Source organism: Suricata suricatta, chromosome 16 (genome assembly GCF_006229205.1).
Source record: "Suricata suricatta isolate VVHF042 chromosome 16, meerkat_22Aug2017_6uvM2_HiC, whole genome shotgun sequence".
In the NCBI taxonomy this organism is placed as follows: domain Eukaryota; kingdom Metazoa; phylum Chordata; class Mammalia; order Carnivora; family Herpestidae; genus Suricata; species Suricata suricatta.
The window spans coordinates 14744163-14760697 of NC_043715.1; the positions used below are offsets into that span (position 1 = coordinate 14744163).

General features: G+C 41.4%; 1 long non-coding RNA gene across 2 annotated transcripts in view; it reads left to right on the forward strand.

Annotated features, from left to right (window-relative positions):
- LOC115281164 overlaps positions 1-7532 on the forward strand; it is a 28650-nt gene extending 21118 nt beyond the window's left edge. Inside the window, exons 4-5 of one of the 2 annotated variants that reach the window (XR_003904133.1) lie at positions 311-407; positions 6983-7532. This is a non-coding gene — a long non-coding RNA (uncharacterized LOC115281164). The remainder of the gene's footprint in view (positions 1-310; positions 408-6982) is intronic. The other variant, XR_003904134.1, reaches the window with a different exon arrangement.
- Positions 7533-16535: the final 9003 nt, after the last annotated feature.

Below are 16535 nucleotides of genomic sequence, written 5' to 3' on the forward strand. Positions count from 1 at the left end.
TGTCTGATCGGCGATCTCTGGACACAGTCCCTTCTCTCTAGAAGTCTGCCATCCTGGTTCCACGTGCAAAAGTGATCGACCTCCATCCACATCCCTTTAGTCATTTCACAGTGATGACATCCTTGGGAGCCAAGCCCAACATTCCACAGCAAAAGACTGATGGCAAAGCCATTGTAAAATGAAGAGGCAATAACTATGACATCTCTGGAGTGACACACACTAATGAGATCACATTTTGAATAGGGTCTAGAGGAGATTCCATCCTTTACTGGTCATTTTCCAAAAGGATTTTACTCTCATTCAATTGCAGCCAAGGGGAAGAAAGCCAAAGACACCTAGACCTGGCCAGTGAAGTGTGGAGGGGAGGACTGAGCCAAAGGGGAAAGGACAGAGCCAAGAAACAAAAGGTAAAAAAAAAAAAAGCCCATCAGATGCCGACATCATTAATTCTTTTATGAATACAAGTGATTCCAGCCCGTTGCTGCCTGGCCCAAACCAAACCCACCATATCTCATGGAACTAAATGCAGATGTAAATAAAATGATGCTTACAGTGGTTAGGAAAGTGGTTCTCAAACATTACTGTGCATCCAGTTTACCTGAGGATTTTGTTAAAAAGGCAGATTTCTCTTCTTCAGCTTTAGAGATTCTGACTAGGTAGGTCTGGGATGGGACTTGAAAAATATACATTTTTAGCAAGTACTCCAGTGATAGAGGCAAATGTATTGCCCATCATATATTAGAAGTCATTGCTTTAAATCACTGCCTTTCAATCTTCTTGAAGGTGTGATGTTAAGAAGTTTAGAGAAATGTTTTCAAAGTCATCCAGTCCAAACCTCTCATTTTGCAGATAAATAAATTGAGGGCTTAGGTAACCTTCTCAAGGTCACTGAGCCAGTTCAGGATGGAAAGTCAGGACTAGAAGGCAAATCTAGTCACCGTGCCTTTTGCACTTCCTGTATCACTTGGTTTGCTGAAACGTCTCTCCTTCATATACATGCACATAAATAGAAACTAGAATATGTGTGGCTTAGTTTTTAAATTTTTATATTCTTTGAAACAATTGGTGAGAGCTTCAGTTTTGTTAAAGCCAACATTCAGAAAGAAATGGTACTTACCCTCTCTAAAGTCAATGGCAAAAAAGATGACAGAAGGGACTCAAAGTTGTCCTCTGAACAACCACAATGTCTGGGTACCCCCAACTCAGTGCCTGGGATAAAACAAAAAGCAAACATTTGCAAAAAATTGTATTTACTTCTGATGCTGCATTAAAATAACAAGTACTTCACATAAGCTGCATTGAATCAAGTCAGATTTAATGCCATAATTATGCTCTTCATCTTTAGGTTAAGTTCTCATTTTACTTTGTGTGGATGTGGTCAATTTAAGCTGAAGAGATTGTGTCTCAGCAAAATGACGAGGGTCACTGGGAGACCGGTCCACAGTAGTTAGAGGACCCCTCTAATACGGGCTATTGAGCGCCAAGAACTTCACAGTCGCTTGTTTTCTGGTTCTTCTCTTTATAAATGAAAGTGAAAACTGAGTAGACCCTCATTTCAAGTGACTGGGGAATCAGAGAAGTTATTCCAAGAATAGTGATTCGATCTTCACAACTTAAGAGGCTGCCCTCATTCATGGGCTCATTCATTCAGTCATTCATTCAGTATTTATGAAGACTTCTTATAGGTCAGGCAGTTGTTCTGCTCAGTAATATATTTTTAACTGATGTGAAGCTTATTGACCAGAAGAAGGGTAAATTCTGGTCACCAGTTACTCAAGTCATTTTTAAAAAATGTTTATTTATTTATTTTTAGAGAGAGAAAGCACAAGCTTGAGTGAGAGAGGGGCAGAGAGAGACAGAGAGAATCCCAAGCAGGCTCCACACTGTCAGCACAGAGCCCAACTCATGGCTGCCTCCTAGGAACTGTGAGATGATGACCGGGTCCAAAATTGAGAGTTGGATGCTTAATGGACTGAGCCACCCAGGTACCCTCAAGCCATTTAACACAAAGGCCATGCGGTGTGGAAGCAAGAGCACTCAACTGGGAGTCAAAAGGACCAGTTCAAATTTGGGGCCATTTTGACAACCGCAGAGTTTCTAAACTTCAACACTACTGAGATTGGGAGCCAAATAATTCTCTGCTGTGGGGAGAGCTATGCTGTGCATAGCAGTACGTGCTTCATCGGATGCCACCAGTGTCTCCTACTTGTGGCGGTCAGACATGTCTCCAGACATTGCTATTGCCAAATGTCTCCCTTCGGGGAGGCAGAAGTGTCCCCATTTGAGAATCGCTGGATATAGTAATAGCTCCTAGTTTTGAGCACCTTTTAGGGCATTGTGGTAGAGGTCTATATATATCACATTCAGTCTGGAAAGTAGCATTTCAAAGTCAGCAATATTATCTCCATTTTACACAGGCTGAAACTGAAGCAACGGACGTGAAGGAAACTGAGCAATATTCTACAACAGTAAGTGTTAGAGATGTGAACCCGGGACTTTGAACCTTAAAGCTTATGTTCATTGATCCCTACTTTTTTCTTTTAAACCATTTTAACCATTCAAAAAAGTAAAGAGAATAATCTAATAAATACCTACGTACTTAGTACTCTGAATTTAACAAATGCTAACAATAAAGTGTTAAAAACACAGATGAATCTCCCTTTTAGACTTTTTCACTCCTGTTCTTCTCACGTCCTTTTTCCAAATAGCTACTGAACCATAGCCTCCCTGGGAAAGACTGTACACTGGTTTTCCACAGATGTCTGTTTACAAGCTACATACAGCACTCCAAAAAATGCACAGAAAGGGGACACCTTCTTCTGCAATTTGCTTTCTTTACTCAACATTATATGTTATGGTTCTAATACTTTTATTTTAATAACAGTATTGGAAGGAATAGGCTTGGAGGGCATTTAGTTTGTCTCTCAGTTTTTGCTATCACAAGTTGCACGGCTAGAAGCACAACTGTGAGTGTGTGTGTGTGTGTGTGTGTGTGTGTGTGTGTGTGTGTGAGTTTCTCCAGGAAGCACGTCTCAAAATGGGATTGCTGGGTCGCAGGCTGTGCACATCTTCAACTTTATTAAATATTGCCAAATCACTCTACAAAATGATTGCACTAAATTACACTCTCTCCAACGACTGTAAGAGTTTTCATTTCTTTACATCCCTGCCAATGCTCAGTATTTTCAAACTTTATGTTTGCCAGCCTGATTAGGGTGAAATAGCATATAATTATTATTTCAAAACCTTGTGTTCTTAACCACTCCTCTTACTGTCTATGCTGCTGGAAGCTTCAGTTATGTAAAATGGAGAAAATACCTTTGCCTATTCGTATGAGTAGTAATACATTCTTCTGGTGCAGTGTGTGAATGTTTTTTTGTAAGTATCAAGTGTCATTTTTGTACATTGCTGGTGGTGGGAGAGAATACTTGTAGTTTCTCTAGCAGGCAGTTTGACATAATGTTATCAAAATTTCAAATGCACATATATTTCCTTTTAACTTAAAAAAAATCACAAAATTAGAGAAGACTCACAAAAATAGTGAAACTCTCACTGAATTCCTGTGACTCAGATTGTCAGAATGTTAATGCTTTATAATATTTGCATTATAATTCTCAACCTCTTTCTCCCTCTCTTCCTCCTTCTTTCTGTACATATCTACGTCTATACACATCTAATTGTAAATGTACATACATATATATTTTATTTCCAAGAGTTTACTTCTGAAAATTTTCTACAAATACATTCCATTGTTTAATCATTGAAAAGTTGTCAAAATCAGAAAAAGAGCACCAATCTAATACTATTATATAACCCACATATCTTATTCAAATTTTATCTACTCTCCAAAAAATGTCCTTCATAGTAAAATATTTTCTTCCTCTTCCAAGAGCCAATAAAAACTCATTTGTCGTACTTAGTTGTCACGTCTTTTTAGTCTCATTGAAGATGGACTAATTCTTCAGTTTTTGTTGTCTTTCAGAATATTTTTGAAAAGTATTGATCAGTTGTGTAAAATAACCCTCATTTTGGGTTTATCTGATGTTTCCTCAAAATTAGGTAGAGGGTATGCATTTTTGGCAAAAATGCCACAGCAGTGATGTCGTGTCCTTCCTCAGTGCATCAGGGAAGTCCTCGCTTGATGTCAGTTTGCCCAATTACTGGTGATGTTATTTTGATCACTTGGTTATGGTGGCATCTGTCAAGTTTCTGTTTTTTCCATTAAACTTTTTTTTTAGTATTCATTTATTTTTTCCTCCCATGTGAGTAGGGAAGGGGCAGAGAGAGAGGGAGACACAGAAACTAAGGCAGGCTCCAGGTTCTGAGCTTTTAGTAAAGAGCCCAATGTAGGACTCAAACCCAAGAGCTGTGAGATCATGACCTGAGCTGAAGTTGGACTCTCAACTGGCTGAGTCACCCAGGCGCCCCACTGTTTTTCCCTTTGTAATTATCTTTTGGGGAGATATTTTGTGACTATTGATATATTCAATTTCTATCAGGATGGACTCCTAGATTTAATAAATTGATTTGGGTTACTAACCTTTTCTATTGTGATGACCAAATTTTTTCATGGTTGGTAGGTAAACACTCATTCAAGCCTACTTTTGTGTTCTTTTAATACATTCCCATTATTCTTTAGCACCTCCCTATTTTCTGGCATTGTAAGATGTCCCAGGTTCAACTCATGTCCACCCAGATTCCATCCTAGAGCTGACCATTTTCTAAGGAGCTCTGGTTCCTTTGAGTAGAGAATGCTATTTAGAAACCCAGATATGGGTGCTAGGTGTGTTCTTTGTTACAGGTGCACCTAGCTTTTAACCTAGTGATTTCTCCTTCAGAAATTCCTACAACAAGTATAAAATCATTAATTGCAGCGTTATATAGAATAGCAAAAGGCTAGACATAACCTAAAGGTTCATCAATAGGATTAAATAAATTATGAGTCTATATAATTGAATACTATGCATCCATAAAAGATTGAAAAATTATTTCTAAAATAGATTAAATTAAAAAATCAATTTATAGAACTATGTATTCAATATGTTACTATTTATGTACCCAAAGGGGAATACATACACACACACACACACACACACACACGTATATGTATATGTGCTTGCTGATAAATACATAAAATAGCTCTAGAAAAGCCTACAAAATCCAAAAAACATTGACTGTGGGTAAAAGAACTGAGCTGTTTGGGTAAGAGAGGGAAGAAGCTTTCATTATAAACTTTCTTGTACCATTTAAATTTAGGACCATATGAAGCATGAAAAAATACTATAAAACATAAAACAATGTATCATTTTAGTGTAAAGTATTTATTACTATCTCAAATATCAAAAGAGAAAGTCTGTTTTGTGAGACAATAGTGTATCTAAAAGCACAGCTGCAATTGGATAATTATCTCTTAGTATAAATAAAAATAGTCTATATTTTTATGATTTAACTTCCCCCTCTGTGATATGGGTACAACATTGTTCACCTAGAAGCCAGAGGAAAGGAAATTGAAGCAAGAGTGAAAACAAAAATTACCGAGCTACTATGACTGTTAGTCATGACCTAGTCTCACATTTATGATTTTAATAAATACTTGTTGATTACAAGGATGGATGGATAAAGTTATAAGAGAAGGAAGGTGGGAGGGACTTACGTTTCCCCACTTGAGTTTCAGAAAAAGAGTTTTCAAAAGCACAGGATCGCATTACGGAGCGGTCCTCAGGTGGATAATCTGTAATGCATCCTTGTTATTCACGACTTCAGTGAGGCTCCAGGCAGGCCACACAGCCCACCAGGTAGGACCATGGGTTTTGGAGTCAGGGAGCTGTGTCCATAGTCTGGCTCTGCCACACTAGCTCTGTGACCTGGGGCAACGTATTTAATCAATTTGTGCCCTATTTCCTATCCTGTCAAATGGGACTTCCAGGGTAGCTGTGAGGGTTACATGAGCTACTACATGTAAAGCCCTTAAAATTGTGCCAACTCATGGCAATCACCCAACAAATATAAGCTATAATTTATTTTTATCTTTATTTTATTACGGTAAGACCACTTAATATGAGCTCTACTCTCTTAGCAAAATCTTACAGGTACAATACAGTATTATTAGCTATTGTCACAATGTGGTAGAGCAGATCTATATTCATCTTTTTAAAAAATTTAAATTATTTTTGAGAGAGAGAGAGAGATAGACAGAGAACAGGTGGAGAAAAGGCAGAGAGAGAGGGAAACACAGAATCTGAAGCCGGCTCTAGGCTCTGGACTGTCAGCACAGAGTCTGAAGCGGGAGCCCGAACTCACAAACTGTTAGCTCAGGACCTGAGCTGAATTTGGACACTTAACCAACTGACTCCTAGAACTTTTCCATCTTGTATGAGTGAAGCTTTACACCTGCTGATATGCAAGCTCTTGTGGCAGCTCCCACTGTATTCTCCGTTCGAGTGGGATTGTCTTAGATCCCTCATGTAAGTGGCATCATGCAGTATTTGTCCTTCTGGGCCTGGCTGATTTCACTTACCATAATGTCTTCTAGATTCAGTCATGCTGCTGCATATTGCAGAGTTTCCTTTTTAAGGTTAAATAATGTTCCATTATGTGTATGAACCACGTTTTCTATATCCACTCATCCATAAAAGGACATTTAGTTTGTTTCCCTATCTTGCCTATTGTGAATAGTGCTGCAATGAACAAAGTTGTGCTGATATATTTTCAGGAACTTGATTTCAGTTCTTTTGAGTAAATATCCAGAAGAAGGACTGCTAGATCAAATGGCAGTTCTATTTTTAATTTTTTTGAGAAACCTGTCTACTGTTTTTCCATAAGGGCTGTAAGATTTTACATTCCCACCAACAGCACACAGGTTTTCCAATTTCTCAACGTCTTCCTTGGCACTTACTGCTAAAGTTATAATTCTTACCATCATGAAATTTTAGAACAAGAAGAATCCTCAGAGATTATCTAATTCATGTCTCTTATTTTCTAGGTTGTGAAGGAAATAAAAATGGGGCTCAAGGAGAAAAAGTGTCCAATGTGGCATAGTCAACCAGAGCAGATTCAACCCTAGAACATCAGTGGCGGGATTGTCAGCTGTGTTACACTGTACATAACCACAAATTCCTCGCAGCCCCTCCTATCAAGGGGACAGGTCTATTTCTCCACTCCGTGAATGGAGCAGAATTGAAGTCATGTGGGACCCAAGCCTGAGCCTCAAGCTGTCCTGCAGTTCCTGCTCTCACTCTCTTGGACACTGCTACTCTATAACACGTCTTGGGCTAGCCTGTGGGAAGATGAGAGACCACACAGAGTGCAGATAAGAAGTCCCAGTGGAGGCTGTCCTAGACCACCAACCAATTGGCCAACTGCCAGGCACGAGTGAGATGCCCCCTCCCCAGAACATCCAATTCCAGCCAAGCCACCAGCAGACCACAAAAATCAATGGAGTTGGTCTAGACCAGCAGAGCTGCCCCAGCTGTCCAGTCACCCTAGCCATCCCATGGAACTGTGAGCTAAAGAATAAATATTTGATGTTTTAAGCCACTAACTTTTGGAGTGGTATTTTAGACAGCAAAAACTGAAAACAAACCCAGGGATGGCCTCTCTTCAATAACACCACATTTATAATTCATCTCTAGGATGTCTGGGTGACCAACTCTGCACCAAGATTAACTATCTCTCCCACCCCTGTGTTGCCTGGTCCATGTCCCTTTATTCTCAGGAACACCCCATCCCTCTGGGTGGGATCCTACTAAGGGAGGGGAAGATCCATGTCTCCCAGGGCCATAGACCATAACTCTACAGCAGCAGCAAGAGAGATCAGCACAGGACCCAGAGAAGCACTGTCTTAGAACCACCTTGCTCCACTTCTTCCTTCGTAGTCTCTAGACCGCTATGCAAATAGGCTGTTAAGTTATTCCTATATGAATAAGGGAGGGGGCTTAGCTACTACTGGCTGGGAGGTGCTGGGCAAACAAAGAACATTCTATAAAGATGAAAGCCAGGGAGTCATTTTCTGGAGTTATATGATCCCAAACTTTCATGTCTCATCCTCCTTCCTCACTCATTTCCGTTTTACTGGGCTTTCTCTAACAGTACACCCTCACCCCCATCTCCATTCCCTCAAGGTGCCTATTTCCATTTCCAGAAATCAGTTAAGAGTTTCCTGGTTCCCATTAAATTTCATGCTGGTATCCTTCATCCATTCCCTGTCCTTCCAACTTTAGACTTCTTTTTTTCTCCTAACAGCTTTCCTCCTAACAGCTTTTCTCCTAACAGCTCTCATAGCTGAAAAAACATTAGACTTCTGATTAAAATCCCAAGATTCTTCTAATCACAGTCATAGGAAGTTCAGACTCCTCGATTACTAGGAGGTCAAATGGCAAGGAAGAACCTGGCTTAGGAGACAAGAGTGGAATCAGTTTGGGGCCTGGAAATCATGAGGGGCAAAGACTGATGAGAGAGAGTGAGCTAGGGTCAGATTGGCTGCTATTTCCTTCTCAGTGGGGCTCATTCCCTTGCTCCTTGCTTGGTCCTGGACACACCATTCAGGATTCCACCATCCTTGAACTGCACGATGGTTTTCTGTGAATGGCAAGTTTCTTCACTTGCCATTCTTAGAATACACTGAGGAACTTTGATCACCCAGGTTAGAAGAAGGTGGTTTTGACCATTCTCATCAGCCTGTGGGTTATTTGGTACTTTTGAAAGGTGATTTAGTGGAGGGATGAGGAAATCTCTGTTGTCACCCTGGAAACTCTGGTTCATGACCTTATCAGCCCTTCTGGAATTTCCCTGGTTGGTTTTCTGTGTCAAATGGAGATCTCCCACTTTAATTAAAATTTCTGGGTTGCAGTGATATGACAGGAGGCATCAGAAGTTAGTTCAGGTTCTAGTCCTCATGGGAGTTGAGGTCTGCTGGCCAAAGCACAAATGCCCCTGAAAGGGAACAGCAAGATATCCCCAGGACAGTGATACAAGTGTAAATAGCCTCTGGGCATGGGCATCACAAGAGCTCCTTCATCTTCCAGCAGGAATTTCCTAAACCTAAACCCCGTTCTCAATTGCTAACAGAATGGAGGAAACATGGCAATTGGAGCAGTCAGTGTGGAAAACAGACCACTGACTCTTTACAGCAAGGGGAGCAAAGTTTTTCAAGAGAAAGATCTAGCTGCTCTTCAACTTATCAAACCATGACAGGGAAGTGATTACAAATGCAAATATAACCTTTAGGGGCTACAAGCAAAACAATACTCACAGCTGAGCTTGTTTCCCTGTTGCCAACCTGCACCCAGTAGGCAGTTGTCTGGATTCCTTTCTGGATGCCGTCATTTTTATAACCCTATCATCACAAATCCTGTCTCTGCTTGCTTGTTTGGAGGGGGACTACTCACTTTAAGGGATAACAATCCAGTTCCCTTTTTGGATCAAACTTAGATAGAAGACAATATCTTCACTTTCCCCTTCGAGACCCAAGAAATACATGAATAGCCATGAGGTGCCAGCTACTGTGAGAGGTGTTATTGCCTAGAAATTTCATAGGGCTTTGGTGAAGGAGGAATATCCATCAACGTGTCCCCATTTTATAGATGCAAAGACAGACTGCAAGTGCTTAACGGGTTTGGCCATGATTACTTGGTCATTATTGAGCAGCAGAAAAGAGATGTGAACCCAGGTATCCTGAGTCCAATACTAGTATACCTCCAGGATACCCCTGCAGTTGAGTGCTTGGTAATAAAAAAGCAAAAACATATTTGCGGCTTGACTGTATTTTTATGGGAGCATGGTGTAGTTGAAGAGGGAAGAAATATCTAAAGCAGAAGAACCTGGTTGGGAACAGAAGAGAGGCAAGAAGAGAGGGGATCTGGACCATTTCAAGCAGCACCAAGCAAAACCTTTAATTACCCATCTCTCCCTTCAGTTTCTTTACAAACGCCCATCTCTTGTGTGACACTATTCCCTTATGCCTACAGGTGGGGAATGTGCTCCTTGGTTCAGGGTTTTTGGGAGGTGGGGGACAGGGATCTTGTTTAACCAGGAAATACATGGTTTCAATGTGATCACCCCAAACGGTGATGGGCCTCTAGGTTTTAGTGCCAAGATTTGGGAAAAGTCGATTTTGGGCATACCAGGTAGTCCTTGGGGATTACTAATCAGGCTCAGATCTGTATTTATCTTGTTAAATAACAAAAATTCAAACAAGTACAATTTGAAGATTTAATTGGCTTCATTAAATTACTCAAGAATGGGACAGCATCCCATCTAGCAACCCCTACCTAGAGGGGGCTCTCAGGAGGAGCCGAGGAGAAGTGCTGAATGGAAGGATTTTGTAGAAGGAAGGTGGGCAGGAAAGCTTGGCCAAAGGGAAGGATGTGGTAGGGAAGGTGGGTTTCCCTTAGGGGGAAAAGCAAAGGGTCTTGTCATGCAGATTACCTCATTTTCTGCTGAGGTGGGGAATTGAGGGATGCGGGTATGGATGGAAAGAGCCCAAGTCACAAACTCATTGGTGCTTACTGAAAAATTCTTGACTAACTGGTGAAAACTACACTTCTAGGGGAGGTTGAAACTGCAATTACATTGTTTTAGCCCTGCTTTGGGAATTTGATCTAAGTGGCCTTTTGGTTCTTTTGTTTTGTTTTTTAATTTTTTAAATGTTTATTTATTTTTGAGAGAGAGAGAGAGAGACAGAGACAGGATGTGAATAGGGGAGGGGCAGAGAGAGAGGGAGACATAGAACCGTAAGCAGGCTCCAGGCTCTGAGCTCTTAGCACAGAGCCTGACATGGGGCTTGAACTCACAAATCGTGAGATCATGATCTGAGTCAAAGCTGGACACTTAACCACCTGAGCCACCCAGGTGCCCCTGGGCCTATGGTTTTTAACAACTTAGAATCCCCTCCTTATAATGGGACATTCACTAAAATATGGAGCTTCCTAATACAAAGGATGTTACAGGACACATTCCTCCCTGTGAGCAGTGACTCCCTGTCACAACCTCTGGTTTGGCTCCTTTCTGCCTGACGAAACCCTCCGCCTGCAGGCCTGCCTCGGGAAGGGCAGCTGGGCGGACCTCTGAGGGGCAGACCCTGGTGACTCCAGTAGAATCTGAAGGACTCAGCACTGCTCTTTCCACTCAACTTTAAGCTTCATTAAGTGAATTTTCCCCTCATCTTACTTTTTCCAGAGTTTTATTTTTAACTAGAGGAAAAGTGTTTAAGAACTACAAGGAAGGGTATTTATTTTTTAAATTCATGAAGTCTCCTCATCACCACCTCTGTGTATATCTGTTGATGAAAATGGACAGTGATATTAGCTCTATTATTGGCCTCCATTACTATACTTGGAAGATTTCAGAAGAATTGGTTTACTAGATATTTCTATATGCATATGTCAATGGTGATTTGGGGGAAGACAACAAAAAACATGAAGAAAGTCTGAGCAAATTTTTTTCCCACAGTAAATGACACAAAATCTCTCATTTTTCCTACACTTGAGTTTTTGAAGAAGTTTGGTAGATGAGTTAAACTTGGCTCTCAGCTGGCTCTGCATGAGAACAATCATTCCCTTACAGAGGAAATTCCACATACTGGTGGATTTTGGGGAAAGATGCTTTAGAATGTGTACATTCTTTCCCTCACTCTACATGAGTAGAAGGAACGCACATGGTGACTCTATGAGAAGGGAGGACGTAGGGTGTGTGGTTGCCCAGTTACACATCCAGAATCCCGCTGGATTCCAGCCTCGCTTCCCCACACCCTACCCACAGGAGACTGACATTTAGACAAACGTGTTCTCAGTCACCGGCGCAACGCCTGGCGCAGGGTATGTCTCTGAATGGCCCTGGCATCTGTTTTGTCTTGCCTCGTGCCCACATACTGGGGCTGCTTGTTTTCATCCAATAGCAATTAGCACCGTGGTAACTGCCTTGTGCCCTGTACTAATTCAGAAGAATAAGCATGTCACACTCTGCCAGGAATTACAGCTAATCACAGAGGGCTCCGGGCACACCTGCCCTTTCATTAGACTTTTGTTTTAAAATGAAGGGTTGGTGCAACCCGAAACATTACATTCTCCTCTTGGGTAGGGATAACCATGGAGACCCAGGGGAGGCCAAGACTGTGGGTGGGAGCGCCAGTCCTGAAGACATGCTTCCTATGAACAAGAACAGCCAGCAGCAGGGAGTTCACACCACGGTATCTGGTGGGGTGATGCTAACAGGGTGGGCCCGGGGAATGCTCCATGGATGTGTGGAAGCACAGCTTTGAGCAGTGCTCAATGCTGGAGACTGTTCAGCAACCATGGTAGACGTAATATACGGGACTAAAGACCTGAACCGATGCCACTTATGGGGGGAAAGGCTCTTTAGTTACTGTTTCCTTTCAGTCGCATCATCTAACCTGGCAAACGTCCTTATTCTAAGAATGCACTGTTTATCCTAATTGATACTTATCATTATTTTAGTTTTTAAAAAGTCAGGTTAATTAAGGTATAATTTACATTCAAGGAAATTCATCCTTTTAAAGTGTACAGTTCCAGGAGTTTTGGCGAATGTGAACAGTGGTGTAACCACTACCACAATCAAGATCTAGAATAATTCTGCTGACCCTAAAAATTCCTTCTTGCTCTTTTTTTTTGTCACTCCTCCTTTCCAGCCCCCCAGAGCACGCAATCACTGATCTTATCCCTGTTATTGCTTTCTTGTTCCAGAACGTCATATAAATGAGATGGTTCAGTAAGTAGTTCCTTGCTGGTGGCTTTTCTTACCTAGCATAATGCTTTTGAGTGAGTGTTGGTAGCTGGCTTCACTTTTTTATCGTTACGTGGTACTGGGTGAACCACAGTTCTTCTCCAGAACTTGCATATTCTGGTTGTCTCCACTTTTTGGCTGCTGTGGACATTGGTGTGCAAGTCTTTGTGCGGGTATACGCTTTTTCTCTTGAGTAGATAGGAATGCAATTCCTTGGTTCTTGGTTATACACTTAACTTTATAAGAAAGTGCCCAAATCCTCTTCAGAGTGGATGGACCATTTTGTGCTCCCATCAGCAATGTATGCCAGTTCTACACATCTTGGCCAGCACTTTATATTATTCATTCTAATAGGTATTTATAAATATCTCATTATGGATTTAAATCACACTTTCCTAATAACCAATGACTCTAAGATTTCTTTCATGTTATAATTTATTTTTAAAAATCACCTCAAATCCACTCTTCCCAAATTCTTGTTGAAGCAGGTTCCCATTCACCTCATTTCAGTAGAGATTCATCAAATCCCTCCCAAGCTCCTAAAAAAAGTGCATCCCAGGAAAGGCAAAACATAGCAATGACCCAGCAATACTGTCTGTCATTGACAATACCACCACTCTAGGTTTACTTTTCCTACATGTTGAGCTCACCTAAAGGCAGGGACTGGGTCCTTTCACCCTCCGCCCACCCCACAGAATCCAGCTCAGGGTCAAGCACGCAGCAGATGCCATAAATATCTGATGGTTGACTGAGGCAAGGTGGCGGCTCACATTCCCAGGGGACATGACTAGGATGTGTGCCTATGTTCTGGGAGATGTTAAAGCCACACAGAGAGTAGATTGGCCACTTAGTAAGAGGTCTTTCTGTCTTGTAGAGGGCATTAATGCAATACAGAGAGTAGAGGTCCTTTATCAGGCTACTCTTTAGAATCAAGGAAGGAATTTTTTAAGAGATGCTTAGGACCAGACAAAGATTTTGCCTGAAGCTAGTAAGGGCCTCTCACTTGCAGTTCCCTGTCAGTACTGGAACATACTGGGGGTTACAGAGTGTTCTGGGAGGGGAAGGAAGAATCCAGGTTGCAATCTGGACACCCAAAGACATTTTGGAAGCAAGGGACCTGGAATCTCAGTAGTTTGCATGATTTCTGCACTCATTTTAAAGAAATACTAAGCACTGGATTTTGCTGTTAGGAGTGGTGAAAATATTGTGTTCTTTTTTCAAGAAGTTTTACGAAACCTGATCTTTTCCACTGTGCTTCAGTCCAGAGGCTGAGATTTAATTTTTCTGGGTGTGGTCCAGGCATGGGCATTTTCTTCAGAGCTTGGAAAAGAGTGGAATGTGCCTCAGGGTTGAGCCATGCAGTTACACATTGTCCACTAATGACCGAGTCTAGCCTATCAGCTATGAGCGAAGATTCTGGGCACATAAGCAGACATTCTAAGCATCAGCCACTTGAGTAAATGGGTCCTCTTTGTCTCTCTAAAGCAGTCTTCTAGCATGTAGTCCTTTGTTTTACCATATCTGACATGCTGCTTTCCCATGACACCCCATGGGCAGGCCATGGCCCTGCTCACTTTCTCCTCCGTGGCCCTTCCTGGGCTCCCAGCTAACGCCTACGATGCTTGATAGGGGCAGCATGACATTGTCAAGACATAGGGTGGATGCCTGAGTCTACACTACAGTCCAGCTTTCAAGAGAGGAAAAAAACTGGATCAGAATCCCACCGATCACACTGACCACCTTTGTGACTTTGCTCTTCTGTTTCCTCATCTGGAAAATGGGAATGACAATAGGAAGAGTGACATATCTTTTGAATGGGGATGAAATGAGATTATTGCAAGGCATCTATACAAACCTGGAGCATGGTGAGCACCAGATCAAGGTTAACATTCCATCCTGGCTGACCCAGACCTGCTGTCTTCTGGTCCAGCCACCCGGCACCTTCCACTACTCCCCGTTGCACTTCCTCCCTCCTCTGCCAACAACCTCAATGACTCTCATCCACAACACCTATTGGGCACTTTCTTACCACCTGTTTCTTTTCCATGTTAGATGCTGAGTTCTTGGCAGGGATAAGGTCTATTTTCTCTTAGTCTCTCTTCCAAGACAATAATATCATTACCTACAATGGCACTAATAGCTGACACCTACTGAATGCTTACTGTGTGCCTGGCATTGGTCAGTGGTTTATGTGCATTACCTCGTTTAATCCCCATAACAACCCTAGAGCGGGTGCTTATTTTTCTTGTTTTAAGACAAGCAACTTGAACCTCTGGAAAGCGAGGGCATCAACCAAGGCCACATAGTCCATGTGATAACATTCAACCTTGACAGAGTTTTCACCAGTTAGAGATGGAAATGAGATGAAAGGAGCACTAATTAACTATAAAGAACTGGCTTTATTCTGAGATTAGAGTCTCCAATTCTTTTATTTAATGTTTTATTTATTTTTGAGAGAGAGAGACAGCATGAGCAGGGGAGGGTCAGAGAGAGAGGGAGACACAGAATCTGAAGACAGGCTCCAGACTCTGAGCTGTCAGCACAGAGCCTGATGTGGGGCTCAAACCCACAAACTGTGAGATCATGACCTGAGCTGAAGCCAGATGCTCAACCAACTTAGCCATCCAGGTGCCCCAAAGGCTCCAATTCTTGCCTTCCTCTCTTCCTCCCTCCTTCCTCTTCCCTTCCTATGTTAAATGACTTTTCATTAATGGCATGTGTGACAGTAGATTGTAGTAGATGTTGGTATGTTACATTGCAACATAAAATGCCAGGTATGCTATATTCATCTCTCACAATTGTTTGTGTGAAATGTTACTGGCTGTGACGTGAAGAAGTCTGAGATTCGTTACTCTAAAGAATAGCTATGTTTAAAAAGATGTACAATATATATTTGTTATATTGATGAATATGACACTTATCTTGCAGTGAAAACATGTTGCCAATAGAAGAAAAGAAGAGAAAATCCTTCAGATTCTTATTTAATTTCTTCAGTTCATAGTTACTGAGCATCTGATTTGTGCTAAGCACTGTGCTGAGGTCTGAGGAGGAACATAGAAGAAACAGAACACAGTCACTACCCTCAATAAGCTCAATGCCATTTCCAAAAGTTAACTGGGAAAAGGAAGAAGAAATGTATCTGTTAGAAATAGCAATATTATCAATATTATTGGTATATTACCAAAATGTTCAAACAATATTTGTTACTCATTTTACCCCCCAGGGAAAAATTCCCATTCAATGGAACACGATCCTGCTCCTGCTCTGTGTCAGCCCAACAGTCCAGGGTGTCCTAACTCATAAGGGTTATGGATGAATTAAATAGAAAATACTGAAAATAGGAAGAATATAAATGGACTATAGGACTACTATCTGAATAAGCCCTGTTGGATATGAAAACTAGAAGTACTATATCCACATGGTTAGGAAAAAAAGACAAGAAAATAAGTAAAATATGTCAATAAATTAAACTTCCTATTTGCGCAGCAATGTAGTGAGTCTTTTGGAGAATTCAACCTACAAATAGCATCTTTTACTCTACCCTAAAGTCAGTAGCAATGGAGAGTGATGGGGAGGGACAGAGGAGGATAGTACTGCGGACTTATTAGATGATGATACTTCATGCCCCATTTTTAATGCTCTTTTTTCCCTAACATGCCAGATTGTACAATACAGATTCCCTCTCTGGTGGTTGGTTGTGTTATTTGATTTGGGAAGCTGATTAGGCACTGGAGTCGTCATTGTTTTTTAATGGTTGTATTTCTTATAGTATTATTACTTACATGATATAGGTTTGC